Source organism: Misgurnus anguillicaudatus, chromosome 21 (assembly GCF_027580225.2).
Source record: "Misgurnus anguillicaudatus chromosome 21, ASM2758022v2, whole genome shotgun sequence".
Taxonomy (NCBI): Eukaryota; Metazoa; Chordata; class Actinopteri; order Cypriniformes; family Cobitidae; genus Misgurnus; species Misgurnus anguillicaudatus.
In genome coordinates, this window is record NC_073357.2 from 18,003,293 (window position 1) to 18,030,686 (window position 27,394).

At 46.3% G+C, this 27,394-nt stretch overlaps 1 long non-coding RNA gene, 77 other non-coding genes and 7 pseudogenes across 79 annotated transcripts in view; 1 reads left to right on the forward strand and 84 right to left on the reverse strand.

Moving 5' to 3' along the window:
- LOC129437069 (uncharacterized) overlaps positions 1-27,394 on the forward strand; it is a 363,412-nt gene that overhangs the window by 77,351 nt on the left and 258,667 nt on the right. The gene's annotated exons all lie outside the window — the stretch shown is intronic.
- Positions 951-1,069, reverse strand: LOC141357862 (5S ribosomal RNA). The gene has a single exon (XR_012364351.1). It is a non-coding gene; the product is annotated as a 5S ribosomal RNA (ribosomal RNA).
- Positions 1,205-1,323, reverse strand: LOC141356672 (5S ribosomal RNA). Its single transcript, XR_012363136.1, has one exon. It is a non-coding gene; the product is annotated as a 5S ribosomal RNA (ribosomal RNA).
- On the reverse strand, positions 1,465-1,583 carry LOC141353541 (5S ribosomal RNA). Its single transcript, XR_012360638.1, has one exon. It is a non-coding gene; the product is annotated as a 5S ribosomal RNA (ribosomal RNA).
- LOC141356673 (5S ribosomal RNA) lies at positions 6,830-6,948 on the reverse strand. The gene has a single exon (XR_012363137.1). It is a non-coding gene; the product is annotated as a 5S ribosomal RNA (ribosomal RNA).
- Positions 7,090-7,208, reverse strand: LOC141354867 (5S ribosomal RNA). The gene has a single exon (XR_012361298.1). It is a non-coding gene; the product is annotated as a 5S ribosomal RNA (ribosomal RNA).
- LOC141354287 (5S ribosomal RNA) lies at positions 7,350-7,468 on the reverse strand (annotated as a pseudogene).
- On the reverse strand, positions 7,598-7,711 carry LOC141354410 (5S ribosomal RNA; annotated as a pseudogene).
- LOC141357139 (5S ribosomal RNA) lies at positions 7,847-7,965 on the reverse strand. Its single transcript, XR_012363620.1, has one exon. It is a non-coding gene; the product is annotated as a 5S ribosomal RNA (ribosomal RNA).
- Positions 8,102-8,220, reverse strand: LOC141354281 (5S ribosomal RNA; annotated as a pseudogene).
- Positions 8,362-8,480, reverse strand: LOC141354166 (5S ribosomal RNA; annotated as a pseudogene).
- LOC141353388 (5S ribosomal RNA) lies at positions 8,610-8,728 on the reverse strand. The gene has a single exon (XR_012360485.1). It is a non-coding gene; the product is annotated as a 5S ribosomal RNA (ribosomal RNA).
- On the reverse strand, positions 8,864-8,982 carry LOC141354365 (5S ribosomal RNA; annotated as a pseudogene).
- On the reverse strand, positions 9,120-9,238 carry LOC141357379 (5S ribosomal RNA). The gene has a single exon (XR_012363866.1). It is a non-coding gene; the product is annotated as a 5S ribosomal RNA (ribosomal RNA).
- Positions 9,374-9,492, reverse strand: LOC141353532 (5S ribosomal RNA). Its single transcript, XR_012360629.1, has one exon. It is a non-coding gene; the product is annotated as a 5S ribosomal RNA (ribosomal RNA).
- LOC141354135 (5S ribosomal RNA) lies at positions 9,627-9,745 on the reverse strand (annotated as a pseudogene).
- Positions 9,887-10,005, reverse strand: LOC141357788 (5S ribosomal RNA). The gene has a single exon (XR_012364275.1). It is a non-coding gene; the product is annotated as a 5S ribosomal RNA (ribosomal RNA).
- Positions 10,147-10,265, reverse strand: LOC141356674 (5S ribosomal RNA). Its single transcript, XR_012363138.1, has one exon. It is a non-coding gene; the product is annotated as a 5S ribosomal RNA (ribosomal RNA).
- LOC141356675 (5S ribosomal RNA) lies at positions 10,407-10,525 on the reverse strand. The gene has a single exon (XR_012363139.1). It is a non-coding gene; the product is annotated as a 5S ribosomal RNA (ribosomal RNA).
- Positions 10,659-10,777, reverse strand: LOC141356676 (5S ribosomal RNA). The gene has a single exon (XR_012363140.1). It is a non-coding gene; the product is annotated as a 5S ribosomal RNA (ribosomal RNA).
- On the reverse strand, positions 10,913-11,031 carry LOC141357448 (5S ribosomal RNA). The gene has a single exon (XR_012363935.1). It is a non-coding gene; the product is annotated as a 5S ribosomal RNA (ribosomal RNA).
- LOC141356677 (5S ribosomal RNA) lies at positions 11,166-11,284 on the reverse strand. Its single transcript, XR_012363141.1, has one exon. It is a non-coding gene; the product is annotated as a 5S ribosomal RNA (ribosomal RNA).
- Positions 11,426-11,544, reverse strand: LOC141357789 (5S ribosomal RNA). The gene has a single exon (XR_012364276.1). It is a non-coding gene; the product is annotated as a 5S ribosomal RNA (ribosomal RNA).
- Positions 11,686-11,804, reverse strand: LOC141356678 (5S ribosomal RNA). Its single transcript, XR_012363142.1, has one exon. It is a non-coding gene; the product is annotated as a 5S ribosomal RNA (ribosomal RNA).
- On the reverse strand, positions 11,940-12,058 carry LOC141356679 (5S ribosomal RNA). The gene has a single exon (XR_012363143.1). It is a non-coding gene; the product is annotated as a 5S ribosomal RNA (ribosomal RNA).
- Positions 12,194-12,312, reverse strand: LOC141356680 (5S ribosomal RNA). The gene has a single exon (XR_012363144.1). It is a non-coding gene; the product is annotated as a 5S ribosomal RNA (ribosomal RNA).
- On the reverse strand, positions 12,453-12,571 carry LOC141356681 (5S ribosomal RNA). The gene has a single exon (XR_012363145.1). It is a non-coding gene; the product is annotated as a 5S ribosomal RNA (ribosomal RNA).
- LOC141357790 (5S ribosomal RNA) lies at positions 12,713-12,831 on the reverse strand. Its single transcript, XR_012364277.1, has one exon. It is a non-coding gene; the product is annotated as a 5S ribosomal RNA (ribosomal RNA).
- LOC141356683 (5S ribosomal RNA) lies at positions 12,961-13,079 on the reverse strand. The gene has a single exon (XR_012363147.1). It is a non-coding gene; the product is annotated as a 5S ribosomal RNA (ribosomal RNA).
- LOC141356684 (5S ribosomal RNA) lies at positions 13,215-13,333 on the reverse strand. Its single transcript, XR_012363148.1, has one exon. It is a non-coding gene; the product is annotated as a 5S ribosomal RNA (ribosomal RNA).
- LOC141356911 (5S ribosomal RNA) lies at positions 13,469-13,587 on the reverse strand. The gene has a single exon (XR_012363383.1). It is a non-coding gene; the product is annotated as a 5S ribosomal RNA (ribosomal RNA).
- On the reverse strand, positions 13,729-13,847 carry LOC141356685 (5S ribosomal RNA). Its single transcript, XR_012363149.1, has one exon. It is a non-coding gene; the product is annotated as a 5S ribosomal RNA (ribosomal RNA).
- Positions 13,989-14,107, reverse strand: LOC141356686 (5S ribosomal RNA). Its single transcript, XR_012363150.1, has one exon. It is a non-coding gene; the product is annotated as a 5S ribosomal RNA (ribosomal RNA).
- On the reverse strand, positions 14,237-14,355 carry LOC141357034 (5S ribosomal RNA). The gene has a single exon (XR_012363506.1). It is a non-coding gene; the product is annotated as a 5S ribosomal RNA (ribosomal RNA).
- Positions 14,486-14,604, reverse strand: LOC141356687 (5S ribosomal RNA). Its single transcript, XR_012363151.1, has one exon. It is a non-coding gene; the product is annotated as a 5S ribosomal RNA (ribosomal RNA).
- LOC141356688 (5S ribosomal RNA) lies at positions 14,740-14,858 on the reverse strand. The gene has a single exon (XR_012363152.1). It is a non-coding gene; the product is annotated as a 5S ribosomal RNA (ribosomal RNA).
- Positions 15,000-15,118, reverse strand: LOC141357792 (5S ribosomal RNA). Its single transcript, XR_012364279.1, has one exon. It is a non-coding gene; the product is annotated as a 5S ribosomal RNA (ribosomal RNA).
- Positions 15,260-15,378, reverse strand: LOC141356689 (5S ribosomal RNA). Its single transcript, XR_012363153.1, has one exon. It is a non-coding gene; the product is annotated as a 5S ribosomal RNA (ribosomal RNA).
- On the reverse strand, positions 15,520-15,638 carry LOC141356690 (5S ribosomal RNA). The gene has a single exon (XR_012363154.1). It is a non-coding gene; the product is annotated as a 5S ribosomal RNA (ribosomal RNA).
- Positions 15,780-15,898, reverse strand: LOC141356691 (5S ribosomal RNA). Its single transcript, XR_012363155.1, has one exon. It is a non-coding gene; the product is annotated as a 5S ribosomal RNA (ribosomal RNA).
- Positions 16,028-16,146, reverse strand: LOC141356692 (5S ribosomal RNA). The gene has a single exon (XR_012363156.1). It is a non-coding gene; the product is annotated as a 5S ribosomal RNA (ribosomal RNA).
- LOC141356694 (5S ribosomal RNA) lies at positions 16,282-16,400 on the reverse strand. Its single transcript, XR_012363158.1, has one exon. It is a non-coding gene; the product is annotated as a 5S ribosomal RNA (ribosomal RNA).
- On the reverse strand, positions 16,529-16,647 carry LOC141356695 (5S ribosomal RNA). The gene has a single exon (XR_012363159.1). It is a non-coding gene; the product is annotated as a 5S ribosomal RNA (ribosomal RNA).
- Positions 16,783-16,901, reverse strand: LOC141356696 (5S ribosomal RNA). The gene has a single exon (XR_012363160.1). It is a non-coding gene; the product is annotated as a 5S ribosomal RNA (ribosomal RNA).
- Positions 17,043-17,161, reverse strand: LOC141356697 (5S ribosomal RNA). Its single transcript, XR_012363161.1, has one exon. It is a non-coding gene; the product is annotated as a 5S ribosomal RNA (ribosomal RNA).
- LOC141356698 (5S ribosomal RNA) lies at positions 17,303-17,421 on the reverse strand. The gene has a single exon (XR_012363162.1). It is a non-coding gene; the product is annotated as a 5S ribosomal RNA (ribosomal RNA).
- LOC141356699 (5S ribosomal RNA) lies at positions 17,563-17,681 on the reverse strand. Its single transcript, XR_012363163.1, has one exon. It is a non-coding gene; the product is annotated as a 5S ribosomal RNA (ribosomal RNA).
- Positions 17,817-17,935, reverse strand: LOC141356700 (5S ribosomal RNA). The gene has a single exon (XR_012363164.1). It is a non-coding gene; the product is annotated as a 5S ribosomal RNA (ribosomal RNA).
- Positions 18,065-18,183, reverse strand: LOC141356701 (5S ribosomal RNA). The gene has a single exon (XR_012363165.1). It is a non-coding gene; the product is annotated as a 5S ribosomal RNA (ribosomal RNA).
- Positions 18,325-18,443, reverse strand: LOC141353822 (5S ribosomal RNA; annotated as a pseudogene).
- Positions 18,578-18,696, reverse strand: LOC141356702 (5S ribosomal RNA). The gene has a single exon (XR_012363166.1). It is a non-coding gene; the product is annotated as a 5S ribosomal RNA (ribosomal RNA).
- Positions 18,838-18,956, reverse strand: LOC141356703 (5S ribosomal RNA). The gene has a single exon (XR_012363167.1). It is a non-coding gene; the product is annotated as a 5S ribosomal RNA (ribosomal RNA).
- On the reverse strand, positions 19,098-19,216 carry LOC141356705 (5S ribosomal RNA). The gene has a single exon (XR_012363169.1). It is a non-coding gene; the product is annotated as a 5S ribosomal RNA (ribosomal RNA).
- Positions 19,358-19,476, reverse strand: LOC141356706 (5S ribosomal RNA). Its single transcript, XR_012363170.1, has one exon. It is a non-coding gene; the product is annotated as a 5S ribosomal RNA (ribosomal RNA).
- LOC141356707 (5S ribosomal RNA) lies at positions 19,618-19,736 on the reverse strand. Its single transcript, XR_012363171.1, has one exon. It is a non-coding gene; the product is annotated as a 5S ribosomal RNA (ribosomal RNA).
- Positions 19,878-19,996, reverse strand: LOC141356708 (5S ribosomal RNA). Its single transcript, XR_012363172.1, has one exon. It is a non-coding gene; the product is annotated as a 5S ribosomal RNA (ribosomal RNA).
- On the reverse strand, positions 20,131-20,249 carry LOC141356709 (5S ribosomal RNA). Its single transcript, XR_012363173.1, has one exon. It is a non-coding gene; the product is annotated as a 5S ribosomal RNA (ribosomal RNA).
- LOC141356711 (5S ribosomal RNA) lies at positions 20,391-20,509 on the reverse strand. Its single transcript, XR_012363175.1, has one exon. It is a non-coding gene; the product is annotated as a 5S ribosomal RNA (ribosomal RNA).
- On the reverse strand, positions 20,651-20,769 carry LOC141356712 (5S ribosomal RNA). Its single transcript, XR_012363176.1, has one exon. It is a non-coding gene; the product is annotated as a 5S ribosomal RNA (ribosomal RNA).
- On the reverse strand, positions 20,905-21,023 carry LOC141356713 (5S ribosomal RNA). Its single transcript, XR_012363177.1, has one exon. It is a non-coding gene; the product is annotated as a 5S ribosomal RNA (ribosomal RNA).
- Positions 21,165-21,283, reverse strand: LOC141356714 (5S ribosomal RNA). Its single transcript, XR_012363178.1, has one exon. It is a non-coding gene; the product is annotated as a 5S ribosomal RNA (ribosomal RNA).
- LOC141356715 (5S ribosomal RNA) lies at positions 21,418-21,536 on the reverse strand. The gene has a single exon (XR_012363179.1). It is a non-coding gene; the product is annotated as a 5S ribosomal RNA (ribosomal RNA).
- LOC141356717 (5S ribosomal RNA) lies at positions 21,678-21,796 on the reverse strand. The gene has a single exon (XR_012363181.1). It is a non-coding gene; the product is annotated as a 5S ribosomal RNA (ribosomal RNA).
- On the reverse strand, positions 21,926-22,044 carry LOC141356718 (5S ribosomal RNA). The gene has a single exon (XR_012363182.1). It is a non-coding gene; the product is annotated as a 5S ribosomal RNA (ribosomal RNA).
- Positions 22,180-22,298, reverse strand: LOC141356719 (5S ribosomal RNA). Its single transcript, XR_012363183.1, has one exon. It is a non-coding gene; the product is annotated as a 5S ribosomal RNA (ribosomal RNA).
- LOC141356912 (5S ribosomal RNA) lies at positions 22,434-22,552 on the reverse strand. Its single transcript, XR_012363384.1, has one exon. It is a non-coding gene; the product is annotated as a 5S ribosomal RNA (ribosomal RNA).
- On the reverse strand, positions 22,694-22,812 carry LOC141356720 (5S ribosomal RNA). The gene has a single exon (XR_012363184.1). It is a non-coding gene; the product is annotated as a 5S ribosomal RNA (ribosomal RNA).
- On the reverse strand, positions 22,942-23,060 carry LOC141356721 (5S ribosomal RNA). Its single transcript, XR_012363185.1, has one exon. It is a non-coding gene; the product is annotated as a 5S ribosomal RNA (ribosomal RNA).
- LOC141356722 (5S ribosomal RNA) lies at positions 23,196-23,314 on the reverse strand. Its single transcript, XR_012363186.1, has one exon. It is a non-coding gene; the product is annotated as a 5S ribosomal RNA (ribosomal RNA).
- On the reverse strand, positions 23,449-23,567 carry LOC141356723 (5S ribosomal RNA). The gene has a single exon (XR_012363187.1). It is a non-coding gene; the product is annotated as a 5S ribosomal RNA (ribosomal RNA).
- Positions 23,709-23,827, reverse strand: LOC141356724 (5S ribosomal RNA). The gene has a single exon (XR_012363188.1). It is a non-coding gene; the product is annotated as a 5S ribosomal RNA (ribosomal RNA).
- On the reverse strand, positions 23,969-24,087 carry LOC141356725 (5S ribosomal RNA). The gene has a single exon (XR_012363189.1). It is a non-coding gene; the product is annotated as a 5S ribosomal RNA (ribosomal RNA).
- LOC141356726 (5S ribosomal RNA) lies at positions 24,216-24,334 on the reverse strand. The gene has a single exon (XR_012363190.1). It is a non-coding gene; the product is annotated as a 5S ribosomal RNA (ribosomal RNA).
- On the reverse strand, positions 24,476-24,594 carry LOC141356728 (5S ribosomal RNA). The gene has a single exon (XR_012363192.1). It is a non-coding gene; the product is annotated as a 5S ribosomal RNA (ribosomal RNA).
- On the reverse strand, positions 24,736-24,854 carry LOC141356729 (5S ribosomal RNA). Its single transcript, XR_012363193.1, has one exon. It is a non-coding gene; the product is annotated as a 5S ribosomal RNA (ribosomal RNA).
- LOC141356730 (5S ribosomal RNA) lies at positions 24,984-25,102 on the reverse strand. The gene has a single exon (XR_012363194.1). It is a non-coding gene; the product is annotated as a 5S ribosomal RNA (ribosomal RNA).
- Positions 25,232-25,350, reverse strand: LOC141356731 (5S ribosomal RNA). The gene has a single exon (XR_012363195.1). It is a non-coding gene; the product is annotated as a 5S ribosomal RNA (ribosomal RNA).
- On the reverse strand, positions 25,480-25,598 carry LOC141356732 (5S ribosomal RNA). Its single transcript, XR_012363196.1, has one exon. It is a non-coding gene; the product is annotated as a 5S ribosomal RNA (ribosomal RNA).
- LOC141356733 (5S ribosomal RNA) lies at positions 25,727-25,845 on the reverse strand. The gene has a single exon (XR_012363197.1). It is a non-coding gene; the product is annotated as a 5S ribosomal RNA (ribosomal RNA).
- Positions 25,975-26,093, reverse strand: LOC141356734 (5S ribosomal RNA). Its single transcript, XR_012363198.1, has one exon. It is a non-coding gene; the product is annotated as a 5S ribosomal RNA (ribosomal RNA).
- Positions 26,214-26,332, reverse strand: LOC141356735 (5S ribosomal RNA). Its single transcript, XR_012363199.1, has one exon. It is a non-coding gene; the product is annotated as a 5S ribosomal RNA (ribosomal RNA).
- Positions 26,474-26,592, reverse strand: LOC141356736 (5S ribosomal RNA). The gene has a single exon (XR_012363200.1). It is a non-coding gene; the product is annotated as a 5S ribosomal RNA (ribosomal RNA).
- Positions 26,734-26,852, reverse strand: LOC141356737 (5S ribosomal RNA). Its single transcript, XR_012363201.1, has one exon. It is a non-coding gene; the product is annotated as a 5S ribosomal RNA (ribosomal RNA).
- Positions 26,994-27,112, reverse strand: LOC141356739 (5S ribosomal RNA). The gene has a single exon (XR_012363203.1). It is a non-coding gene; the product is annotated as a 5S ribosomal RNA (ribosomal RNA).
- Positions 27,233-27,351, reverse strand: LOC141356740 (5S ribosomal RNA). Its single transcript, XR_012363204.1, has one exon. It is a non-coding gene; the product is annotated as a 5S ribosomal RNA (ribosomal RNA).

Here is a 27,394-nt window from a genome sequence, read left to right on the forward strand (position 1 = left end):
TTATTTCTATAGATATATATTGTTGAACAAATAAAAAAAGAATGTTTCCGAATATATGATTCCTCTCTCTTGTTCTCCATTTGTCCACTTAATAGAGGTAAAGACTGTCACATGAAACTGTATTGAGTATAGCAGAGGCTGAATTACTTACCAGTATGGTAAAGATTAAGTATTTTTCTAAAATTCCATTAAGGCCATTTTATGTGTACATTTTTCATGCTTTCTAGAGGGCGAATAGGGCATATAGAGTGAATAATATCTCAGATATGAGCAAATTACACTTTATTCAAGTAGCCCTAATATAGCTTCTTAGATTTTTTCAGTGATCTTGCAAACATTGTAACTAAAAGTCTCAAGTTTATTTGTAAAGTGCATCCATTCATACATCAAATAGATATGAGCAAAAACATTTGTTACATTGCTTGTTTTTTTATTGTTTTCATTAAAGCATGATGTATGTTACATTAAGTGACAGACGTCATATTATACTTAATAAAACATTGAAGTCAAAGATTCTAGTCTTCATGGTCTTACTCACAAAAACATAAAGAGAACAGTAAATTTAGAATTGATGTTCTGAAGTGAGAAAACATTGACCTCTATTTGGCCCCACCAATATCTAACACATCTCCTCCCTCCACTGTCCTACTGATCTGTTTACCTGGCTTTTTCCAAGGTGATCGGGACCCAGGATAGGGACTTGGAGGGGTCATGAGCCATTCCCAGGCGGTCTCCCATCCAAGTACTAACCAGGCCCGACCCTGCTTGGCTTCCGAGATCAGACGAGAGCGGGCGTGCTCAGGGTGGTGTGGCTGTAAGCGAGCGCTGACTCGATTCGAGAGCCACTTCAAGACTAATGTGGCAACGCCATGCCATCGGCGAACGCTTACAGAAAGGATGCATTTCTGGAAAAAAAATTATATGAATAAATAAATAAATAATTAGTTAAATGCTTACAGCACCTGGTATTCCCAGGCGGTCTCCCATCCAAGTACTAACCAGGCCCGACCCTGCTTGGCTTCCGAGATCAGACGAGAGCGGGCGTGCTCAGGGTGGTGCGGCCGTAAGCGAGCGCTGACTCGATTCGAGAGCCACTTCAATGTGGCAACGCCATGCCATCGGCGAACGCTTACAGAAAGGATGCATTTCTGGAAAAAAATTATATGAATAAATAATGAAATAATTAATTAAATAAAGAATTAAATGCTTACAGCACCTGGTATTCCCAGGCGGTCTCCCATCCAAGTACTAACCAGGCCCGACCCTGCTTGGCTTCCGAGATCAGACGAGAGCGGGCGTGCTCAGGGTGGTGTGGCCGTAAGCGAGCGCTGACTCGATTCGAGAGCCACTTCAAGACTAATGTGGCAACGCCATGCCATCAGCGAACGCTTACAGAAAGGATGCATTTCTGGAAAAAAATTATATGAATAAATAACTAAATAATTAATTTAATAAGGAATTAAATGCTTACAGCACCTGGTATTCCCAGGCGGTCTCCCATACAAGTACTAACCAGGCCCGACCCTGCTTGGCTTCCGAGATCAGACGAAAGCGGGCGTGCTCAGGGTGGTGTGGCCGTAAGCGAGCGCTGACTCGATTCGAGAGCCACTTCAAGACTAATGTGGCAACGCCATGCCATCGGCGAACGCTTACAGAAAGTATGCATTTCTGGAAAAAAATTATATGAATAAATAATTAAATAAACTAGATATTAAAGTTTGAGGACAAACTTTATGTTGGCTTGAGAAAGCCTAGTCTGAGAGTAGAGTTTGACAACTTAGCATGAAGCTATCATGATTTAAGTTAAAGCTAGCATGATTTAACATGAAGCGAACATGATTTAGCATGAAGCTAGCATGATTTAGCATGATTTAGCATGAGGCTAGCATGATGCTAACATGATTAGCATGACATTAGCATGATGATAACATGATTAACATGAGGCTAGCATGATTAGCATAAAGCTTACATGATGCTAACATAATTAGCATGAAGCCAGCATGATGCTAACATGCTTAGCATGATGCTAGCATGATTAGCATGATGCTAACATGATTAACATGAAGCTAGCATGATTAGCATGAAGCTAGCATGATGTTAGCATGATTAGCATGAAGCTAGCATGATTAGCATGAAGCTAGCATGATGTTAGCATGATTAGCATGAAGCTAGCAGGATTGGCATGGAGCCAGCATGATGTTAGCATGATTAGCATGAAGCTAGCACGATACTAGCATGATTAACATGAAGCTAGCATGATGCTAGCATGATTAGCATGAAGTTAGCATGATTAGCATGAAGCTAGCATGATTAGCATGAAGCTAGCATGATTAGCATGAAGCTAGCATGATGCTAGCATGATTAGCATGAAGCTAGCATGATGCTAGCATGATTAGCATGAAGCTAGAATGATTAGCATGAAGCTAGCATGATTAGCATGAAGCTAGCATGATTAGCATGAAGCTAGCATGATGCTAGCATGATTAGCATGAAGCTAGCATGATGCTAGCATGATTAGCATGAAGCTAGCATGATGCTAGCATGATTAGCATGAAGCTAGAATGATTAGCATGAAGCTAGCATAAAGTTAGCATGATGTTAGCATGATTAGCATGAAGCTAGCATGAAGCTAGCATGATTAGCAGGAAGCTAGAATGATTAGCATGAAGCTAGCATAAAGCTAGCATGATGTTAGCATGATAAGCATGAAGTTAGCACGATACTAGCATGATTAACATGATGCTAGCATGAAGCTAGCATGATGCTAGCATTATTAGCATGAAGCTAGCATGATGCTAGCATGATTATCATGAAGCTAGCATGATGCTAGCATGACTAGCATGAAGCTAGCATGAAGTTAGCATGATGCTAGCATGATTAGCATGAAGCTAGAATGATTAGCATGAAGCTAGCATAAAGCTAGCATGAAGCTAGCATAAAGCTAGCATGATGTTAGCATGATAAGCATGAAGCTAGCATGAAGCTAGCATGATTAGCAGGAAGCTAGCATGAAGCTAACATTTATTGCGTTGCTAGGGTACTAAGTTTGGTTGCTAGGGAGAAAATTGGCATCCCATAATGATCACCCTTCAAGCCACAAGTAAACGGTTCAACCCCCGTGTCTCTACAATGTTCTGAAGCGGAGATATAAGGCTTTGTTTATTCCGTTGCTAGGGTACTAAGTTTGGTTGCTAGGGAGAATTGGCATCCCATAATGATCACACTTCAAGCCACAAGTAAAACGGTCAAACCCCCGTGTCTCTATGATGTTCTGATGCGGAGATATAAGGCTTTGTTTATTCCGTTGCTAGGGTACTAAGTTTGGTTGCTAGGGAGAAAATTGGCATCCCATAATGATTACACTTCAAGCCACAAGTAAAACGGTCCAACCCCCGTGTCTCTACGATGTTCAGATCCAGAGATATAAGGCTTTGTTTATTATGTTGCTAGGGTCTTCATATTTTGTTGCTAGGGGCGTGGCTTAATACCTCAATAAGAATCCTAAGAGACTGATTGGATGCCTGACAAAAATGAGCCCACCCCTATGTCTCTATGACACTCTGGTGCAAAGATATCCATCTGGGCTTTTTATAATGGTAGTCTATGGGAGATGTTGCTAGGGTACCCAAAATTGTTGCTAGGGGCGTGGCTTAATTTCTCTGGGGTGATCCTAAGAGACTGATTGGATGCTTGAGTAAAATTAGCCCACCCCCATGTCTCTAAGACACTCTAAAGTGAAGATATTCCATCTGGGACGCTTTTATTCCCTTTTATGGGCATGTTTCCTGCCCCATTATAAGTCAATGGGAAATTTTGGGGGCCCCTTACACCCCAGGGGTACAGCTTACACCCCATTGTGAGGTATGTTCTTACACAGCCTGTCAGACTCCTTAGATGTGGTAAGCCACAAGTTTCTACAAGTTTCTCACTCGCAGCTATGACCCGTCAAAGTTTGTCTCAATGTTAAGTCAATGGAAATTTTGGGATGTTTGAGCGCCCCGTTTAGGAATTCGGAAGGTCCCATCAGTTAGAAAAGATATAGCAACTCGAGTCAGATCAGACCGAAGGTATGTCCAAAGTTTGATGGCTGTAGCTTGAAAGCTCTAGGACGAGTTAGAGTTAGAAATTTTAGTCTCAGAAGAAAAAGAATAATAATAACTAGATAGGTACATTTCCTGAAGAAAATGTAAAGTGGTGCTTGCCGTGGCAAATTTTGGGGTACAGTATATGTTTATACTCCATACCACAAGTAAAACAATCAAACCCCCGTGTCTCTACGATGTTCTGATGCGGAGATATAAGGCTGTGTTTATCCGGTTGCTAGGGTACTGTATTTGGTTGCTAGGGAAAAAATTGCCATCCACTAGTGATTACCCTCCGAGTCACGAGGCAAACGGTCCAACCCCCGTGTCTCTACGATGTTCTGATGCGGAGATATAAGGCTTTGTTTACTCTGTTGCTAGGGTACTGTATTTGGTTGCTAGGGAAAAAAATGGCATCCACTAGTGATTACCCTTTGAGTCACGAGTCAAACGGTCCAACCCCCGTGTCTCTACGATGTTCTGATGCGGAGATATAAGGCTTTGTTTCCTCTGTTGCTAGGGTACTGTATTTGGTTGCTAGGGAAAAAAATGGCATCCACTAGTGATTACACTCCGAGTCACGAGTCAAACAGTCCAACCCCCGTGTCTCTATGATGTTCTGATGCAAAGATATAAGGCTTTGTTTTCTCTGTTGCTAGGGTATTGTATTTGGTTGCTAGGGAAAAAATTGGCATCCCATAATGATTACACGCCGAGTCACGAGTCAAACGGTCCAACCCCCGTGTCTTTACGATGTTCGGATGCGGAGATATAAGGCTTTGTATACTCTGTTGCTAGGGTACTGTATTTGGTTGCTAGGGAAAAAATTGGCATCCCATAATGATTACACTCCGAGTCACGAGTCAAACGGTCCAACCCCCGTGTCTCTACGATGTTCTGATGCGGAGATATAAGGCTTTGTATACTCTGTTGCTAGGGTACTGTATTTGGTTGCTAGGGAAAAAATTGGCATCCCATAATGATTACACGCCAAGTCATTAGTCATACGGTCCAACCCCCGTGTCTCTACGACGTTCTGATGCGGAGATATAAGGCTTTGTTTACTCTGTTGCTAGGGTACTGTATTTGGTTGCTAGGGAAAAAATTGGCATCCCATAATGATTACACTCCGAGTCATTAGTCATACGGTCCAACCCCCGTGTCTCTACAACGTTCTGATGCGGAGATATAAGGCTTTGTTTACTCTGTTGCTAGGGTACTGTATTTGGTTGCTAGGGAAAAAATTGGCATCCCATAATGATTACACTCCGAGTCATTAGTCATACGGCCCAACCCCTGTGTCTCTACGACGTTCTGAAGCGGAGATATAAGGCTTTGTTTACTCTGTTGCTAGGGTACTGTATTTGGTTGCTAGGGAAAAAATTGGCATCCCATAATGATTACACTCTGAGTCACGAGTCAAACGGTCCAACCCCTGTGTCTCTACGACGTTCTGATGCGGAGATATAAGGCTTTGTTTACTCTGTTGCTAGGGTACTGTATTTGGTTGCTAGGGAAAAAATTGGCATCCCATAATGATTACACTCCGAGTCATTAGTCATACGGCCCAACCCCTGTGTCTCTACGACGTTCTGAAGCGGAGATATAAGGCTTTGTTTACTCTGTTGCTAGGGTACTGTATTTGGTTGCTAGGGAAAAAATTGGCATCCCATAATGATTACACTCTGAGTCACGAGTCAAACGGTCCAACCCCCGTGTCTCTACGATGTTCTGATGCGGAGATATAAGGCTTTGTTTACTCTGTTGCTAGGGTACTGTATTTGGTTGCTAGGGGAAAAATTGGCATCCCATAATGATTACACTCCGAGTCACGAGTCAAACGGTCCAACCCCCGTGTCTTTACGATGTTCTGATGCCGAGATATAACTGTTTGAATTTTATGTTGCTAGGGTGCTCAAAAGTGGTTGCTAGGGGCGTGGCTTAATACCTATGTAAGGATCCTGAGAGACTGATTGGATGCCTGAGTAAAATGAGCCCACCCCCATGTCTCTATGTCACTGTGCTGCAAAGGTCTCCATCTGGGTATTTTATAATGGCAGTCTATGGGAGATGTTGCTAGGGTGCCCAAAATTGTTGCTAGGGGCGTGGCTTAATAGCTCTGGGATGATCCTGAGAGACTGATTGGATGCCCAAGTAAAATGAGCCCACCCACTTATCTCTACGACGCTGTAAAGCAAAGATATCCCATCTGGAACGGTTTTATTCCCTTATATGGGCGTGTTTCCTGCCCCGTTATAAGTCAATGGGAAATTTCGGGCTCCTCTTACACCCCAGGGGTACAAGGTATACCTCAATGTCATGTATGTTCTTACAAAGTCTACCAGCCTCTTCAAATAATGTAACCCACACGTTTCTACAAAATCCTCGAGCGGAGCTATGACCCGTCAAAGTTTGGCGCAATGTTAAGTCAATGGGATTTTTCGGGTCGTTTTTCGCCCCCATTTCGAAAACCCTGCACCCGATTGCTTAAAAAAGATATAGCCCGCGTCCCCTCAATAATCCGGTCAAGTTGATCCCTCTTTTATGGCTCTACGGCAAACAGTGCGGGACGAGTTACGCGCCGAAATTTTGTGCAGACATAAGAATAAAGATATAATAATAATATCCCTGAGCAATAGTAATAGTGATGCTTTGCATAAATGCAAGTAATGCTAATAATAAGTTTAAGTGCAACAACAGTATGTTGGCTTTCTCAAGCCAACATAATAATTAAATAAAGAATTAAATGCTTACAGCACCTGGTATTCCCAGGCGGTCTCCCATCCAAGTACTAACCAGGCCCGACCCTGCTTGGCTTCCGAGATCAGACGAGAGCGGGCGTGCTCAGGGTGGTGTGGCCGTAAGCGAGCGCTGACTCGATTAGAGAGCCACTTCAAGACTAATGTGGCAACGCCATGCCATCGCCGAACGCTTACAGAAAGGATGCATTTCTGAAAAAAAATTATATGAATAAATAATTAAATAATCAATTAAATAAAGAATTAAATGCTTACAGCACCTGGTATTCCCAGGCGGTCTCCCATCCAAGTACTAACCAGGCCCGACCCTGCTTGGCTTCCGAGATCAGACGAGAGCGGGAGTGTTCAGGGTGGTGTGGCCATAAGCGAGCGCTGACTCGATTCGAGAGCCACTTCAAGACTAATGTGGCAACGCCATGCCATCTGCGAACGCTTAGAGAAAGGATGCATTTCTGGAAAAAAATTATATGAATAAATAATTAAATAATTAATTAAATAAAGAATTAAATGCTTACAGCACCTGGTATTCCCAGGCGGTCTCCCATCCAAGTACTAACCAGGCCCGACCCTGCGTGGCTTCCGAGATGAGACGAGAGCGGGCGTGCTCAGGGTGGTGTGGCCGTAAGCGAGCGCTGACTCGATTCGAGAGCCACTTCAAGACTAATGTGGCAACGCCATGCCATCGGCGAACGCTTACAGAAAGGATGCATTTCTGGAAAAAAATTATATGAATAAATAATTAAATAATTAATTAAATGCTTACAGCACCTGGTATTCCCAGGCGGTCTCCCATCCAAGTACTAACCAGGCCCGACGTGGCTTCCGAGATCAGACGAGAGCGGGCGTGCTCAGGGTGGTGTGGCCGTAAGCGAGCGCTGACTCGATTCGAGAGCCACTTCAATGTGGCAACGCCATGCCATCGGCGAACGCTTACAGAAAGGATGCATTTCTGGAACAAAATTATATGAATAAATAATTAAATAATTAATTAAATAAAGAATTAAATGCTTACAGCACCTGGTATTCCCAGGCGGTCTCCCATCCAAGTACTAATCAGGCCCGACCCTGCTTGGCTTCCGAGATCAGACGAGAGCGGGCGTGCTCAGGGTGGTGTGGCCGTAAGCGAGCGCTGACTCGATTCGAGAGCCACTTCAATGTGTAACAACGCCATGCCATCGGCGAACGCTTACAGAAAGGATGCATTTCTGGAAAAAATTATATGAATAAATAATTAAATAATTAATTAAATAAAGAATTAAATGCTTACAGCACCTGGTATTCCCAGGCGGTCTCCCATCCAAGTACTAACCAGGCCCGACCCTGCTTGGCTTCCAAAATCACACGAGAGCGGGCGTGCTCAGGGTGGTGGGGCCGTAAGCGAGCGCTGACTCGATTCGAGAGCGACTTCAAGACTAATGTGGCAATGCCATGCCATCGGCGAACGCTTACAGAAAGGATGCATTTCTGGAAAAAAATGATATGAATAAATAATTAAATAATTAATTAAATAAAGAATTAAATGCTTACAGCACCTGGTATTCCCAGGCGGTCTCCCATTCAAGTACTAACCAGGCCCGACCCTGCGTGGCTTCCGAGATCAGACGAGAGCGGGCGTGCTGAGGGTGGTGTGGCCGTAAGCGAGCGCTGACTCGATTCGAGAGCCACTTCAAGACTAATGTGGCAACGCCATGCCATCGGCGAACGCTTACAGAAAGGATGCATTTCTGGAACAAAATTATATGAATAAATAATTAAATAATTAATTAAATGCTTACAGCATCTGGTATTCCCAGGCGGTCTCCCATCCAAGTACTAACCAGGCCCGACCCTGCTTGGCTTCCGAGATCAGACGAGAGCGGGCGTGCTCAGGGTGGTGTGGCCGTAAGCGAGCGCTGACTCGATTCGAGAGCCACTTCAATGTGGCAACGCCATGCCATCTGCGAACGCTTACAGAAAGAATGCATTTCTGGAAAAAAATTATATGAATAAATAATTAAATAATTAATTAAATAAAGAATTAAATGCTTACAGCACCTGGTATTCCCAGGCGGTCTCCCATCCCAATACTAACCAGGCCCGACCCTGCGTGGCTTCCGAGATGAGACGAGAGCGGGCGTGCTCAGGGTGGTGTGGCCGTAAGCGAGCGCTGACTCGATTCGAGAGCCACTTCAAGACTAATGTGGCAACGCCATGCCATCGGCGAACGCTTACAGAAAGGATGCATTTCTGAAAAAAAATTATATGAATAAATAATTAAATAATTAAATAATTAATTAAATGCTTACAGCACCTGGTATTCCCAGGCGGTCTCCCATCCAAGTACTAACCAGGCCCGACCCTGCTTGGCTTCCGAGATCAGACGAGAGCGGGCGTGCTCAGGGGGGTGTGGCCGTAAGCGAGCGCTGCCTCGATTCGAGAGCCACTTCAATGTGGCAACGCCATGCCATCGGCGAACGCTTACAGAAAGGATGCATTTCTGGAACAAAATTATATAAATAAATAATTAAATAATTAATTAAATAAAGAATTAAATGCTTACAGCACCTGGTATTACCAGGCGGTCTCCCATCCAAGTACTAACCAGGCCCGACCCTGCTTGGCTTCCGAGATCAGACGAGAGCGGGCGTGCTCAGGGTGGTGTGGCCGTAAGCGAGCGCTGACTCGATTCGAGAGCCACTTCAATGTGGCAACGCCATGCCATCGGCGAACGCTTACAGAAAGGATGCATTTCTGGAAAAAATTATATGAATAAATAATTAAATAATTAATTAAATAAAGAATTAAATGCTTACAGCACCTGGTATTCCCAGGCGGTCTCCCATCCAAGTACTAACCAGGCCCGACCATGCTTGTCGTCCGAGATCACACGAGAGCGGGCGTGCTCAGGGTGGTGTGGCCGTAAGCGAGCGCTGACTCGATTCGAGAGCCACTTCAAGACTAATGTGGCAACGCCATGCCATCGGCGAACGCTTACAGAAAGGATGCATTTCTGGAAAAAAATTATATGAATAAATAATTAAATAATAAATTTAATGAAGAATTAAATGCTTACAGCACCTGGTATTCCCAGGCGGTCTCCCATACAAGTACTAACCAGGCCCGACCCTGCTTGGCTTCCGAGATCAGACGAGAGCGGGCGTGCTCAGGGTGGTGTGGCCGTAAGCGAGCGCTGACTCGATTCGAGAGCCACTTCAAGACTAATGTGGCAACGCCATGCCATCGGCGAACGCTTACAGAAAGGATGCATTTCTGGATAAAAATTATATGAATAAATAATTAAATAATTAATTAAATAAAGAATTAAATGCTTACAGCACCTGGTATTCCCAGGCGGTCTCCCATCCAAGTACTAACCAGGCCCGACCCTGCTTGGCTTCCGAGATCAGACGAGAGCGGGCGTGCTCAGGGTGGTGTGGCCGTAAGCGAGCGCTGACTCGATTCGAGAGCCACTTCAAGACTAATGTGGCAACGCCATGCCATCGGCGAACGCTTACAGAAAGGATGCATTTCTGGAAAAAAATTATATGAATAAATAATTAAATAATTAATTAAATAAAGAATTAAATGCTTACAGCACCTGGTATTCCCAGGCGGTCTCCCATCCAAGTACTAACCAGGCCCGACCCTGCTTGGCTTCCGAGATCAGACGAGAGCGGGCGTGCTCAGGGTGGTGTGGCCGTAAGCGAGCGCTGACTCGATTCGAGAGCCACTTCAAGACTAATGTGGCAACGCCATGCCATCGGCGAACGCTTACAGAAAGGATGCATTTCTGGAAAAAAATTATATGAATAAATAATTAATTAAATAAAGAATTAAATGCTTACAGCACCTGGTATTCCCAGGCGGTCTCCCATCCAAGTACTAACCAGGCCCGACCCTGCTTGGCTTCCGAGATCAGACGAGAGCGGGCGTGCTCAGGGTGGTGTGGCCGTAAGCAAGCGCTTACTCGATTCGAGAGCCACTTCAATGTGGCAACGCCATGCCATCGGCGAACGCTTACAGAAAGGATGCATTTCTGGAAAAAAATTATATGAATAAATAATTAAATAATTAATTAAATAAAGAATTAAATGCTTACAGCACCTGGTATTCCCAGGCGGTCTCCCATCCAAGTACTAACCAGGCCCGACCCTGCTTGGCTTCCGAGATCAGACGAGAGCGGGCATGCTCAGGGTGGTGTGGCCGTAAGCGAGCGCTGACTCGATTCGAGAGCCACTTCAATGTGGCAACGCCATGCCATCGGCGAACGCTTACAGAAAGGATGCATTTCTGGAAAAAATTATATGAATAAATAATTAAATAATTAATTAAATAATGAATTAAATGCTTACAGCACCTGGTATTCCCAGGCGGTCTCCCATCCAAGTACTAACCAGGCCCGACCCTGCTTGGCTTCCGAGATCAGACGAGAGCGGGCGTGCTCAGGGTGGTGTGGCCGTAAGCGAGCGCTGACTCGATTCGAGAGCCACTTCAAGACTAATGTGGCAACGCCATGCCATCGGCGAACGCTTACAGAAAGGATGCATTTCTGGAAAAAAATTATATGAATAAATAATTAAATAATTAATTTAATAAAGAATTAAATGCTTACAGCACCTGGTATTCCCAGGCGGTCTCCCATACAAGTACTAACCAGGCCCGACCCTGCTTGGCTTCCGAGATCAGACGAGAGCGGGCGTGCTCAGGGTGGTGTGGCCGTAAGCGAGCGCTGACTCGATTCGAGAGCCACTTCAAGACTAATGTGGCAACGCCATGCCATCGGCGAACGCTTACAGAAAGGATGCATTTCTGGAAAAAAATTATATGAATAAATAATTAAATAATTAATTAAATAAAGAATTAAATGCTTACAGCACCTGGTATTCCCAGGCGGTCTCCCATCCAAGTACTAACCAGGCCCGACCCTGCTTGGCTTCCGAGATCAGACGAGAGCGGGCGTGCTCAGGGTGGTGTGGCCGTAAGCGAGCGCTGACTCGATTCGAGAGCCACTTCAATGTGGCAACGCCATGCCATCGGCGAACGCTTACAGAAAGGATGCATTTCTGGAACAAAATTATATGAATAAATAATTAAATAATTAATTAAATAAAGAATTAAATGCTTACAGCACCTGGTATTCCCAGGCGGTCTCCCATCCAAGTACTAACCAGGCCCGACCCTGCTTGGCTTCCGAGATCAGACGAGAGCGGGCGTGCTCAGGGTGGTGTGGCCGTAAGCGAGCGCTGACTCGATTCGAGAGCCACTTCAATGTGGCAACGCCATGCCATCGGCGAACGCTTACAGAAAGGATGCATTTCTGGAAAAAAATTATATGAATAAATAATTAAATAATTAATTAAATAAAGAATTAAATGCTTACAGCACCTGGTATTCCCAGGCGGTCTCCCATCCAAGTACTAACCAGGCCCGACCCTGCTTGGCTTCCGAGATCAGACGAGAGCGGGCGTGCTCAGGGTGGTGTGGCCGTAAGCGAGCGCTGACTCGATTCGAGAGCCACTTCAAGACTAATGTGGCAACGCCATGCCATCGGCGAACGCTTACAGAAAGGATGCATTTCTGGAAAAAATTATATGAATAAATAATTAAATAATTAATTAAATAAAGAATTAAATGCTTACAGCACCTGGTATTCCCAGGCGGTCTCCCATCCAAGTACTAACCAGGCCCGACCCTGCTTGGCTTCCGAGATCAGACGAGAGCGGGCGTGCTCAGGGTGGTGTGGCCGTAAGCGAGCGCTGACTCGATTCGAGAGCCACTTCAAGACTAATGTGGCAACGCCATGCCATCGGCGAACGCTTACAGAAAGGATGCATTTCTGGAAAAAAATTATATGAATAAATAATTAAATAATTAATTTAATAAAGAATTAAATGCTTACAGCACCTGGTATTCCCAGGCGGTCTCCCATACAAGTACTAACCAGGCCCGACCCTGCTTGGCTTCCGAGATCAGACGAGAGCGGGCGTGCTCAGGGTGGTGTGGCCGTAAGCGAGCGCTGACTCGATTCGAGAGCCACTTCAAGACTAATGTGGCAACGCCATGCCATCGGCGAACGCTTACAGAAAGGATGCATTTCTGGAAAAAAATTATATGAATAAATAATTAAATAATTAATTAAATGCTTACAGCACCTGGTATTCCCAGGCGGTCTCCCATCCAAGTACTAACCAGGCCCGACCCTGCTTGGCTTCCGAGATCAGACGAGAGCGGGCGTGCTCAGGGTGGTGTGGCCGTAAGCGAGCGCTGACTCGATTCGAGAGCCACTTCAATGTGGCAACGCCATGCCATCGGCGAACGCTTACAGAAAGGATGCATTTCTGGAACAAAATTATATGAATAAATAATTAAATAATTAATTAAATAAAGAATTAAATGCTTACAGCACCTGGTATTCCCAGGCGGTCTCCCATCCAAGTACTAACCAGGCCCGACCCTGCTTGGCTTCCGAGATCAGACGAGAGCGGGCGTGCTCAGGGTGGTGTGGCCGTAAGCGAGCGCTGACTCGATTCGAGAGCCACTTCAATGTGGCAACGCCATGCCATCGGCGAACGCTTACAGAAAGGATGCATTTCTGGAAAAAAATTATATGAATAAATAATTAAATAATTAATTAAATAAAGAATTAAATGCTTACAGCACCTGGTATTCCCAGGGGGTCTCCCATCCAAGTACTAACCAGGCCCGACCCTGCTTGGCTTCCGAGATCAGACGAGAGCGGGCGTGCTCAGGGTGGTGTGGCCGTAAGCGAGCGCTGACTCGATTCGAGAGCCACTTCAAGACTAATGTGGCAACACCATGCCATCGGCGAACGCTTACAGAAAGGATGCATTTCTGGGAAAAAATTATATGAATAAATAATTAAATAATTAATTAAATAAAGAATTAAATGCTTACAGCACCTGGTATTCCCAGGCGGTCTCCCATCCAAGTACTAACCAGGCCCGACCCTGCTTGGCTTCCGAGATCAGACGAGAGCGGGCGTGCTCAGGGTGGTGTGGCCGTAAGCGAGCGCTGACTCGATTCGAGAGCCACTTCAAGACTAATGTGGCAACGCCATGCCATCGGCGAACGCTTACAGAAAGGATGCATTTCTGGAAAAAAATTATATGAATAAATAATTAAATAATTAATTAAATAAAGAATTAAATGCTTACAGCACCTGGTATTCCCAGGCGGTCTCCCATCCAAGTACTAACCAGGCCCGACCCTGCTTGGCTTCCGAGATCAGACGAGAGCGGGCGTGCTCAGGGTGGTGTGGCCGTAAGCGAGCGCTGACTCGATTCGAGAGCCACTTCAAGACTAATGTGGCAACGCCATGCCATCGGCGAACGCTTACAGAAAGGATGCATTTCTGGAAAAAAATTATATGAATAAATAATTAAATAATTAATTAAATGCTTACAGCACCTGGTATTCCCAGGCGGTCTCCCACCCAAGTACTAACCAGGCCCGACCCTGCTTGGCTTCCGAGATCAGACGAGAGCGGGCGTGCTCAGGGTGGTGTGGCCGTAAGCGAGCGCTGACTCGATTCGAGAGCCACTTCAAGACTAATGTGGCAACGCCATGCCATCGGCGAACGCTTACAGAAAGGATGCATTTCTGGAAAAAAAATTATATGAATAAATAATTAAATAATTAGTTAAATGCTTACAGCACCTGGTATTCCCAGGCGGTCTCCCATCCAAGTACTAACCAGGCCCGACCCTGCTTGGCTTCCGAGATCAGACGAGAGCGGGCGTGCTCAGGGTGGTGTGGCCGTAAGCGAGCGCTGACTCGATTCGAGAGCCACTTCAATGTGGCAACGCCATGCCATCGGCGAACGCTTACAGAAAGGATGCATTTCTGGAAAAAAATTATATGAATAAATAATTAAATAATTAATTAAATAAAGAATTAAATGCTTACAGCACCTGGTATTCCCAGGCGGTCTCCCATCCAAGTACTAACCAGGCCCGACCCTGCTTGGCTTCCGAGATCAGACGAGAGCGGGCGTGCTCAGGGTGGTGTGGCCGTAAGCGAGCGCTGACTCGATTCGAGAGCCACTTCAAGACTAATGTGGCAACGCCATGCCATCGGCGAACGCTTACAGAAAGGATGCATTTCTGGAAAAAAATTATATGAATAAATAATTAAATAATTAATTAAATAAAGAATTAAATGCTTACAGCACCTGGTATTCCCAGGCGGTCTCCCATACAAGTACTAACCAGGCCCGACCCTGCTTGGCTTCCGAGATCAGACGAGAGCGGGCGTGCTCAGGGTGGTGTGGCCGTAAGCGAGCGCTGACTCGATTCGAGAGCCACTTCAAGACTAATGTGGCAACGCCATGCCATCGGCGAACGCTTACAGAAAGGATGCATTTCTGGAAAAAAATTATATGAATAAATAATTAAATAATTAATTAAATAAAGAATTAAATGCTTACAGCACCTGGTATTCCCAGGCGGTCTCCCATCCAAGTACTAACCAGGCCCGACCCTGCTTGGCTTCCGAGATCAGACGAGAGCGGGCGTGCTCAGGGTGGTGTGGCCGTAAGCGAGCGCTGACTCGATTCGAGAGCCACTTCAAGACTAATGTGGCAACGCCATGCCATCGGCGAACGCTTACAGAAAGGATGCATTTCTGGAAAAAAATTATATGAATAAATAATTAAATAATTAATTAAATAAAGAATTAAATGCTTACAGCACCTGGTATTCCCAGGCGGTCTCCCATCCAAGTACTAACCAGGCCCGACCCTGCTTGGCTTCCGAGATCAGACGAGAGCGGGCGTGCTCAGGGTGGTGTGGCCGTAAGCGAGCGCTGACTCGATTCGAGAGCCACTTCAAGACTAATGTGGCAACGCCATGCCATCGGCGAACGCTTACAGAAAGGATGCATTTCTGGAAAAAAATTATATGAATAAATAATTAAATAATTAATTAAATAAAGAATTAAATGCTTACAGCACCTGGTATTCCCAGGCGGTCTCCCATCCAAGTACTAACCAGGCCCGACCCTGCTTGGCTTCCGAGATCAGACGAGAGCGGGCGTGCTCAGGGTGGTGTGGCCGTAAGCGAGCGCTGACTCGATTCGAGAGCCACTTCAAGACTAATGTGGCAACGCCATGCCATCGGCGAACGCTTACAGAAAGGATGCATTTCTGGAAAAAAATTATATGAATAAATAATTAAATAATTAATTAAATGCTTACAGCACCTGGTATTCCCAGGCGGTCTCCCATCCAAGTACTAACCAGGCCCGACCCTGCTTGGCTTCCGAGATCAGACGAGAGCGGGCGTGCTCAGGGTGGTGTGGCCGTAAGCGAGCGCTGACTCGATTCGAGAGCCACTTCAATGTGGCAACGCCATGCCATCGGCGAACGCTTACAGAAAGGATGCATTTCTGGAACAAAATTATATGAATAAATAATTAAATAATTAATTAAATAAAGAATTAAATGCTTACAGCACCTGGTATTCCCAGGCGGTCTCCCATCCAAGTACTAACCAGGCCCGACCCTGCTTGGCTTCCGAGATCAGACGAGAGCGGGCGTGCTCAGGGTGGTGTGGCCGTAAGCGAGCGCTGACTCGATTCGAGAGCCACTTCAAGACTAATGTGGCAACGCCATGCCATCGGCGAACGCTTACAGAAAGGATGCATTTCTGGAAAAAATTATATGAATAAATAATTAAATAATTAATTAAATGCTTACAGCACCTGGTATTCCCAGGCGGTCTCCCATCCAAGTACTAACCAGGCCCGACCCTGCTTGGCTTCCGAGATCAGACGAGAGCGGGCGTGCTCAGGGTGGTGTGGCCGTAAGCGAGCGCTGACTCGATTCGAGAGCCACTTCAATGTGGCAACGCCATGCCATCGGCGAACGCTTACAGAAAGGATGCATTTCTGGAAAAAAATTATATGAATAAATAATTAAATAATTAATTAAATAAAGAATTAAATGCTTACAGCACCTGGTATTCCCAGGCGGTCTCCCATCCAAGTACTAACCAGGCCCGACCCTGCTTGGCTTCCGAGATCAGACGAGAGCGGGCGTGCTCAGGGTGGTGTGGCCGTAAGCGAGCGCTGACTCGATTCGAGAGCCACTTCAAGACTAATGTGGCAACGCCATGCCATCGGCGAACGCTTACAGAAAGGATGCATTTCTGGAAAAAAATTATATGAATAAATAATTAAATAATTAATTAAATAAAGAATTAAATGCTTACAGCACCTGGTATTCCCAGGCGGTCTCCCATCCAAGTACTAACCAGGCCCGACCCTGCTTGGCTTCCGAGATCAGACGAGAGCGGGCGTGCTCAGGGTGGTGTGGCCGTAAGCGAGCGCTGACTCGATTCGAGAGCCACTTCAAGACTAATGTGGCAACGCCATGCCATCGGCGAACGCTTACAGAAAGGATGCATTTCTGGAAAAAAATTATATGAATAAATAATTAAATAATTAATTAAATAAAGAATTAAATGCTTACAGCACCTGGTATTCCCAGGCGGTCTCCCATCCAAGTACTAACCAGGCCCGACCCTGCTTGGCTTCCGAGATCAGACGAGAGCGGGCGTGCTCAGGGTGGTGTGGCCGTAAGCGAGCGCTGACTCGATTCGAGAGCCACTTCAAGACTAATGTGGCAACGCCATGCCATCGGCGAACGCTTACAGAAAGGATGCATTTCTGGAAAAAAATTATATGAATAAATAATTAAATAATTAATTAAATAAAGAATTAAATGCTTACAGCACCTGGTATTCCCAGGCGGTCTCCCATCCAAGTACTAACCAGGCCCGACCCTGCTTGGCTTCCGAGATCAGACGAGAGCGGGCGTGCTCAGGGTGGTGTGGCCGTAAGCGAGCGCTGACTCGATTCGAGAGCCACTTCAATGTGGCAACGCCATGCCATCGGCGAACGCTTACAGAAAGGATGCATTTCTGGAAAAAAATTATATGAATAAATAATTAAATAATTAATTAAATAAAGAATTAAATGCTTACAGCACCTGGTATTCCCAGGCGGTCTCCCATCCAAGTACTAACCAGGCCCGACCCTGCTTGGCTTCCGAGATCAGACGAGAGCGGGCGTGCTCAGGGTGGTGTGGCCGTAAGCGAGCGCTGACTCGATTCGAGAGCCACTTCAAGACTAATGTGGCAACGCCATGCCATCGGCGAACGCTTACAGAAAGGATGCATTTCTGGAAAAAAATTATATGAATAAATAATTAAATAATTAATTAAATGCTTACAGCACCTGGTATTCCCAGGCGGTCTCCCATCCAAGTACTAACCAGGCCCGACCCTGCTTGGCTTCCGAGATCAGACGAGAGCGGGCGTGCTCAGGGTGGTGTGGCCGTAAGCGAGCGCTGACTCGATTCGAGAGCCACTTCAAGACTAATGTGGCAACGCCATGCCATCGGCGAACGCTTACAGAAAGGATGCATTTCTGGAACAAAATTATATGAATAAATAATTAAATAATTAATTAAATAAAGAATTAAATGCTTACAGCACCTGGTATTCCCAGGCGGTCTCCCATCCAACTACTAACCAGGCCCGACCCGGCTTGGCTTCCGAGATCAGACGAGAGCGGGCGTGCTCAGGGTGGTGTGGCCGTAAGCGAGCGCTGACTCGATTCGAGAGCCACTTCAATGTGGCAACGCCATGCCATCGGCGAACGCTTACAGAAAGGATGCATTTCTGGAAAAAATTATATGAATAAATAATTAAATAATTAATTAAATAAAGAATTAAATGCTTACAGCACCTGGTATTCCCAGGCGGTCTCCCATCCAAGTACTAACCAGGCCCGACCCTGCTTGGCTTCCGAGATCAGACGAGAGCGGGCGTGCTCAGGGTGGTGTGGCCGTAAGCGAGCGCTGACTCGATTCGAGAGCCACTTCAAGACTAATGTGGCAACGCCATGCCATCGGCGAACGCTTACAGAAAGGATGCATTTCTGGAAAAAAATTATATGAATAAATAATTAAATAATTAATTAAATAAAGAATTAAATGCTTACAGCACCTGGTATTCCCAGGCGGTCTCCCATCCAAGTACTAACCAGGCCCGACCCTGCTTGGCTTCCGAGATCAGACGAGAGCGGGCGTGCTCAGGGTGGTGTGGCCGTAAGCGAGCGCTGACTCGATTCGAGAGCCACTTCAAGACTAATGTGGCAACGCCATGCCATCGGCGAACGCTTACAGAAAGGATGCATTTCTGGAAAAAAATTATATGAATAAATAATTAAATAATTAATTAAATAAAGAATTAAATGCTTACAGCACCTGGTATTCCCAGGCGGTCTCCCATCCAAGTACTAACCAGGCCCGACCCTGCTTGGCTTCCGAGATCAGACGAGAGCGGGCGTGCTCAGGGTGGTGTGGCCGTAAGCGAGCGCTGACTCGATTCGAGAGCCACTTCAAGACTAATGTGGCAACGCCATGCCATCGGCGAACGCTTACAGAAAGGATGCATTTCTGGAAAAAAATTATATGAATAAATAATTAAATAATTAATTAAATAAAGAATTAAATGCTTACAGCACCTGGTATTCCCAGGCGGTCTCCCATCCAAGTACTAACCAGGCCCGACCCTGCTTGGCTTCCGAGATCAGACGAGAGCGGGCGTGCTCAGGGTGGTGTGGCCGTAAGCGAGCGCTGACTCGATTCGAGAGCCACTTCAAGACTAATGTGGCAACGCCATGCCATCGGCGAACGCTTACAGAAAGGATGCATTTCTGGAAAAAAATTATATGAATAAATAATTAAATAATTAATTAAATAAAGAATTAAATGCTTACAGCACCTGGTATTCCCAGGCGGTCTCCCATCCAAGTACTAACCAGGCCCGACCCTGCTTGGCTTCCGAGATCAGACGAGAGCGGGCGTGCTCAGGGTGGTGTGGCCGTAAGCGAGCGCTGACTCGATTCGAGAGCCACTTCAAGACTAATGTGGCAACGCCATGCCATCGGCGAACGCTTACAGAAAGGATGCATTTCTGGAACAAAATTATATGAATAAATAATTAAATAATTAATTAAATAAAGAATTAAATGCTTACAGCACCTGGTATTCCCAGGCGGTCTCCCATCCAAGTACTAACCAGGCCCGACCCTGCTTGGCTTCCGAGATCAGACGAGAGCGGGCGTGCTCAGGGTGGTGTGGCCGTAAGCGAGCGCTGACTCGATTCGAGAGCCACTTCAATGTGGCAACGCCATGCCATCGGCGAACGCTTACAGAAAGGATGCATTTCTGGAAAAAATTATATGAATAAATAATTAAATAATTAATTAAATAAAGAATTAAATGCTTACAGCACCTGGTATTCCCAGGCGGTCTCCCATCCAAGTACTAACCAGGCCCGACCCTGCTTGGCTTCCGAGATCAGACGAGAGCGGGCGTGCTCAGGGTGGTGTGGCCGTAAGCGAGCGCTGACTCGATTCGAGAGCCACTTCAAGACTAATGTGGCAACGCCATGCCATCGGCGAACGCTTACAGAAAGGATGCATTTCTGGAAAAAAATTATATGAATAAATAATTAAATAATTAATTTAATAAAGAATTAAATGCTTACAGCACCTGGTATTCCCAGGCGGTCTCCCATCCAAGTACTAACCAGGCCCGACCCTGCTTGGCTTCCGAGATCAGACGAGAGCGGGCGTGCTCAGGGTGGTGTGGCCGTAAGCGAGCGCTGACTCGATTCGAGAGCCACTTCAAGACTAATGTGGCAACGCCATGCCATCGGCGAACGCTTACAGAAAGGATGCATTTCTGGAAAAAAATTATATGAATAAATAATTAAATAATTAATTAAATAAAGAATTAAATGCTTACAGCACCTGGTATTCCCAGGCGGTCTCCCATCCAAGTACTAACCAGGCCCGACCCTGCTTGGCTTCCGAGATCAGACGAGAGCGGGCGTGCTCAGGGTGGTGTGGCCGTAAGCGAGCGCTGACTCGATTCGAGAGCCACTTCAATGTGGCAACGCCATGCCATCGGCGAACGCTTACAGAAAGGATGCATTTCTGGAAAAAAATTATATGAATAAATAATTAAATAATTAATTAAATAAAGAATTAAATGCTTACAGCACCTGGTATTCCCAGGCGGTCTCCCATCCAAGTACTAACCAGGCCCGACCCTGCTTGGCTTCCGAGATCAGACGAGAGCGGGCGTGCTCAGGGTGGTGTGGCCGTAAGCGAGCGCTGACTCGATTCGAGAGCCACTTCAAGACTAATGTGGCAACGCCATGCCATCGGCGAACGCTTACAGAAAGGATGCATTTCTGGAACAAAATTATATGAATAAATAATTAAATAATTAATTAAATAAAGAATTAAATGCTTACAGCACCTGGTATTCCCAGGCGGTCTCCCATCCAAGTACTAACCAGGCCCGACCCTGCTTGGCTTCCGAGATCAGACGAGAGCGGGCGTGCTCAGGGTGGTGTGGCCGTAAGCGAGCGCTGACTCGATTCGAGAGCCACTTCAATGTGGCAACGCCATGCCATCGGCGAACGCTTACAGAAAGGATGCATTTCTGGAAAAAATTATATGAATAAATAATTAAATAATTAATTAAATAAAGAATTAAATGCTTACAGCACCTGGTATTCCCAGGCGGTCTCCCATCCAAGTACTAACCAGGCCCGACCCTGCTTGGCTTCCGAGATCAGACGAGAGCGGGCGTGCTCAGGGTGGTGTGGCCGTAAGCGAGCGCTGACTCGATTCGAGAGCCACTTCAAGACTAATGTGGCAACGCCATGCCATCGGCGAACGCTTACAGAAAGGATGCATTTCTGGAAAAAAATTATATGAATAAATAATTAAATAATTAATTTAATAAAGAATTAAATGCTTACAGCACCTGGTATTCCCAGGCGGTCTCCCATCCAAGTACTAACCAGGCCCGACCCTGCTTGGCTTCCGAGATCAGACGAGAGCGGGCGTGCTCAGGGTGGTGTGGCCGTAAGCGAGCGCTGACTCGATTCGAGAGCCACTTCAAGACTAATGTGGCAACGCCATGCCATCGGCGAACGCTTACAGAAAGGATGCATTTCTGGAAAAAAATTATATGAATAAATAATTAAATAATTAATTAAATGCTTACAGCACCTGGTATTCCCAGGCGGTCTCCCATCCAAGTACTAACCAGGCCCGACCCTGCTTGGCTTCCGAGATCAGACGAGAGCGGGCGTGCTCAGGGTGGTGTGGCCGTAAGCGAGCGCTGACTCGATTCGAGAGCCACTTCAATGTGGCAACGCCATGCCATCGGCGAACGCTTACAGAAAGGATGCATTTCTGGAACAAAATTATATGAATAAATAATTAAATAATTAATTAAATAAAGAATTAAATGCTTACAGCACCTGGTATTCCCAGGCGGTCTCCCATCCAAGTACTAACCAGGCCCGACCCTGCTTGGCTTCCGAGATCAGACGAGAGCGGGCGTGCTCAGGGTGGTGTGGCCGTAAGCGAGCGCTGACTCGATTCGAGAGCCACTTCAATGTGGCAACGCCATGCCATCGGCGAACGCTTACAGAAAGGATGCATTTCTGGAAAAAAATTATATGAATAAATAATTAAATAATTAATTAAATAAAGAATTAAATGCTTACAGCACCTGGTATTCCCAGGGGGTCTCCCATCCAAGTACTAACCAGGCCCGACCCTGCTTGGCTTCCGAGATCAGACGAGAGCGGGCGTGCTCAGGGTGGTGTGGCCGTAAGCGAGCGCTGACTCGATTCGAGAGCCACTTCAAGACTAATGTGGCAACACCATGCCATCGGCGAACGCTTACAGAAAGGATGCATTTCTGGGAAAAAATTATATGAATAAATAATTAAATAATTAATTAAATAAAGAATTAAATGCTTACAGCACCTGGTATTCCCAGGCGGTCTCCCATCCAAGTACTAACCAGGCCCGACCCTGCTTGGCTTCCGAGATCAGACGAGAGCGGGCGTGCTCAGGGTGGTGTGGCCGTAAGCGAGCGCTGACTCGATTCGAGAGCCACTTCAAGACTAATGTGGCAACGCCATGCCATCGGCGAACGCTTACAGAAAGGATGCATTTCTGGAAAAAAATTATATGAATAAATAATTAAATAATTAATTAAATGCTTACAGCACCTGGTATTCCCAGGCGGTCTCCCATCCAAGTACTAACCAGGCCCGACCCTGCTTGGCTTCCGAGATCAGACGAGAGCGGGCGTGCTCAGGGTGGTGTGGCCGTAAGCGAGCGCTGACTCGATTCGAGAGCCACTTCAATGTGGCAACGCCATGCCATCGGCGAACGCTTACAGAAAGGATGCATTTCTGGAAAAAAATTATATGAATAAATAATTAAATAATTAATTAAATAAAGAATTAAATGCTTACAGCACCTGGTATTCCCAGGCGGTCTCCCATCCAAGTACTAACCAGGCCCGACCCTGCTTGGCTTCCGAGATCAGACGAGAGCGGGCGTGCTCAGGGTGGTGTGGCCGTAAGCGAGCGCTGACTCGATTCGAGAGCCACTTCAATGTGGCAACGCCATGCCATCGGCGAACGCTTACAGAAAGGATGCATTTCTGGAAAAAATTATATGAATAAATAATTAAATAATTAATTAAATAAAGAATTAAATGCTTACAGCACCTGGTATTCCCAGGCGGTCTCCCATCCAAGTACTAACCAGGCCCGACCCTGCTTGGCTTCCGAGATCAGACGAGAGCGGGCGTGCTCAGGGTGGTGTGGCCGTAAGCGAGCGCTGACTCGATTCGAGAGCCACTTCAAGACTAATGTGGCAACGCCATGCCATCGGCGAACGCTTACAGAAAGGATGCATTTCTGGAAAAAAATTATATGAATAAATAATTAAATAATTAATTAAATAAAGAATTAAATGCTTACAGCACCTGGTATTCCCAGGCGGTCTCCCATCCAAGTACTAACCAGGCCCGACCCTGCTTGGCTTCCGAGATCAGACGAGAGCGGGCGTGCTCAGGGTGGTGTGGCCGTAAGCGAGCGCTGACTCGATTCGAGAGCCACTTCAAGACTAATGTGGCAACGCCATGCCATCGGCGAACGCTTACAGAAAGGATGCATTTCTGGAAAAAAATTATATGAATAAATAATTAAATAATTAATTAAATAAAGAATTAAATGCTTACAGCACCTGGTATTCCCAGGCGGTCTCCCATCCAAGTACTAACCAGGCCCGACCCTGCTTGGCTTCCGAGATCAGACGAGAGCGGGCGTGCTCAGGGTGGTGTGGCCGTAAGCGAGCGCTGACTCGATTCGAGAGCCACTTCAAGACTAATGTGGCAACGCCATGCCATCGGCGAACGCTTACAGAAAGGATGCATTTCTGGAAAAAATTATATGAATAAATAATTAAATAATTAATTAAATGCTTACAGCACCTGGTATTCCCAGGCGGTCTCCCATCCAAGTACTAACCAGGCCCGACCCTGCTTGGCTTCCGAGATCAGACGAGAGCGGGCGTGCTCAGGGTGGTGTGGCCGTAAGCGAGCGCTGACTCGATTCGAGAGCCACTTCAAGACTAATGTGGCAACGCCATGCCATCGGCGAACGCTTACAGAAAGGATGCATTTCTGGAAAAAAATTATATGAATAAATAATTAAATAATTAATTAAATAAAGAATTAAATGCTTACAGCACCTGGTATTCCCAGGCGGTCTCCCATCCAAGTACTAACCAGGCCCGACCCTGCTTGGCTTCCGAGATCAGACGAGAGCGGGCGTGCTCAGGGTGGTGTGGCCGTAAGCGAGCGCTGACTCGATTCGAGAGCCACTTCAAGACTAATGTGGCAACGCCATGCCATCGGCGAACGCTTACAGAAAGGATGCATTTCTGGAAAAAAATTATATGAATAAATAATTAAATAATTAATTAAATAAAGAATTAAATGCTTACAGCACCTGGTATTCCCAGGCGGTCTCCCATCCAAGTACTAACCAGGCCCGACCCTGCTTGGCTTCCGAGATCAGACGAGAGCGGGCGTGCTCAGGGTGGTGTGGCCGTAAGCGAGCGCTGACTCGATTCGAGAGCCACTTCAAGACTAATGTGGCAACGCCATGCCATCGGCGAACGCTTACAGAAAGGATGCATTTCTGGAAAAAAATTATATGAATAAATAATTAAATAATTAATTAAATGCTTACAGCACCTGGTATTCCCAGGCGGTCTCCCATCCAAGTACTAACCAGGCCCGACCCTGCTTGGCTTCCGAGATCAGACGAGAGCGGGCGTGCTCAGGGTGGTGTGGCCGTAAGCGAGCGCTGACTCGATTCGAGAGCCACTTCAAGACTAATGTGGCAACGCCATGCCATCGGCGAACGCTTACAGAAAGGATGCATTTCTGGAAAAAAATTATATGAATAAATAATTAAATAATTAATTAAATGCTTACAGCACCTGGTATTCCCAGGCGGTCTCCCATCCAAGTACTAACCAGGCCCGACCCTGCTTGGCTTCCGAGATCAGACGAGAGCGGGCGTGCTCAGGGTGGTGTGGCCGTAAGCGAGCGCTGACTCGATTCGAGAGCCACTTCAAGACTAATGTGGCAACGCCATGCCATCGGCGAACGCTTACAGAAAGGATGCATTTCTGGAAAAAAATTATATGAATAAATAATTAAATAATTAATTAAATGCTTACAGCACCTGGTATTCCCAGGCGGTCTCCCATCCAAGTACTAACCAGGCCCGACCCTGCTTGGCTTCCGAGATCAGACGAGAGCGGGCGTGCTCAGGGTGGTGTGGCCGTAAGCGAGCGCTGACTCGATTCGAGAGCCACTTCAAGACTAATGTGGCAACGCCATGCCATCGGCGAACGCTTACAGAAAGGATGCATTTCTGGAAAAAATTATATGAATAAATAATTAAATAATTAATTAAATGCTTACAGCACCTGGTATTCCCAGGCGGTCTCCCATCCAAGTACTAACCAGGCCCGACCCTGCTTGGCTTCCGAGATCAGACGAGAGCGGGCGTGCTCAGGGTGGTGTGGCCGTAAGCGAGCGCTGACTCGATTCGAGAGCCACTTCAAGACTAATGTGGCAACGCCATGCCATCGGCGAACGCTTACAGAAAGGATGCATTTCTGGAAAAAAATTATATGAATAAATAATTAAATAATTAATTAAATGCTTACAGCACCTGGTATTCCCAGGCGGTCTCCCATCCAAGTACTAACCAGGCCCGACCCTGCTTGGCTTCCGAGATCAGACGAGAGCGGGCGTGCTCAGGGTGGTGTGGCCGTAAGCGAGCGCTGACTCGATTCGAGAGCCACTTCAAGACTAATGTGGCAACGCCATGCCATCGGCGAACGCTTACAGAAAGGATGCATTTCTGGAAAAAATTATATGAATAAATAATTAATTAAATGCTTACAGCACCTGGTATTCCCAGGCGGTCTCCCATCCAAGTACTAACCAGGCCCGACCCTGCTTGGCTTCCGAGATCAGACGAGAGCGGGCGTGCTCAGGGTGGTGTGGCCGTAAGCGAGCGCTGACTCGATTCGAGAGCCACTTCAAGACTAATGTGGCAACGCCATGCCATCGGCGAACGCTTACAGAAAGGATGCATTTCTGGAAAAAAATTATATGAATAAATAATTAAATAATTAATTAAATAAAGAATTAAATGCTTACAGCACCTGGTATTCCCAGGCGGTCTCCCATCCAAGTACTAACCAGGCCCGACCCTGCTTGGCTTCCGAGATCAGACGAGAGCGGGCGTGCTCAGGGTGGTGTGGCCGTAAGCGAGCGCTGACTCGATTCGAGAGCCACTTCAAGACTAATGTGGCAACGCCATGCCATCGGCGAACGCTTACAGAAAGGATGCATTTCTGGAAAAAAATTATATGAATAAATAATTAAATAATTAATTAAATAAATAATTAAATGCTTACAGCACCTGGTATTCCCAGGCGGTCTCCCATCCAAGTACTAACCAGGCCCGACCCTGCTTGGCTTCCGAGATCAGACGAGAGCGGGCGTGCTCAGGGTGGTGTGGCCGTAAGCGAGCGCTGACTCGATTCGAGAGCCACTTCAAGACTAATGTGGCAACGCCATGCCATCGGCGAACGCTTACAGAAAGGATGCATTTCTGGAAAAAAATTATATGAATAAATAATTAAATAATTAATTAAATAAAGAATTAAATGCTTACAGCACCTGGTATTCCCAGGCGGTCTCCCATCCAAGTACTAACCAGGCCCGACCCTGCTTGGCTTCCGAGATCAGACGAGAGCGGGCGTGCTCAGGGTGGTGTGGCCGTAAGCGAGCGCTGACTCGATTCGAGAGCCACTTCAAGACTAATGTGGCAACGCCATGCCATCGGCGAACGCTTACAGAAAGGATGCATTTCTGGAAAAAATTATATGAATAAATAATTAATTAAATGCTTACAGCACCTGGTATTCCCAGGCGGTCTCCCATCCAAGTACTAACCAGGCCCGACCCTGCTTGGCTTCCGAGATCAGACGAGAGCGGGCGTGCTCAGGGTGGTGTGGCCGTAAGCGAGCGCTGACTCGATTCGAGAGCCACTTCAAGACTAATGTGGC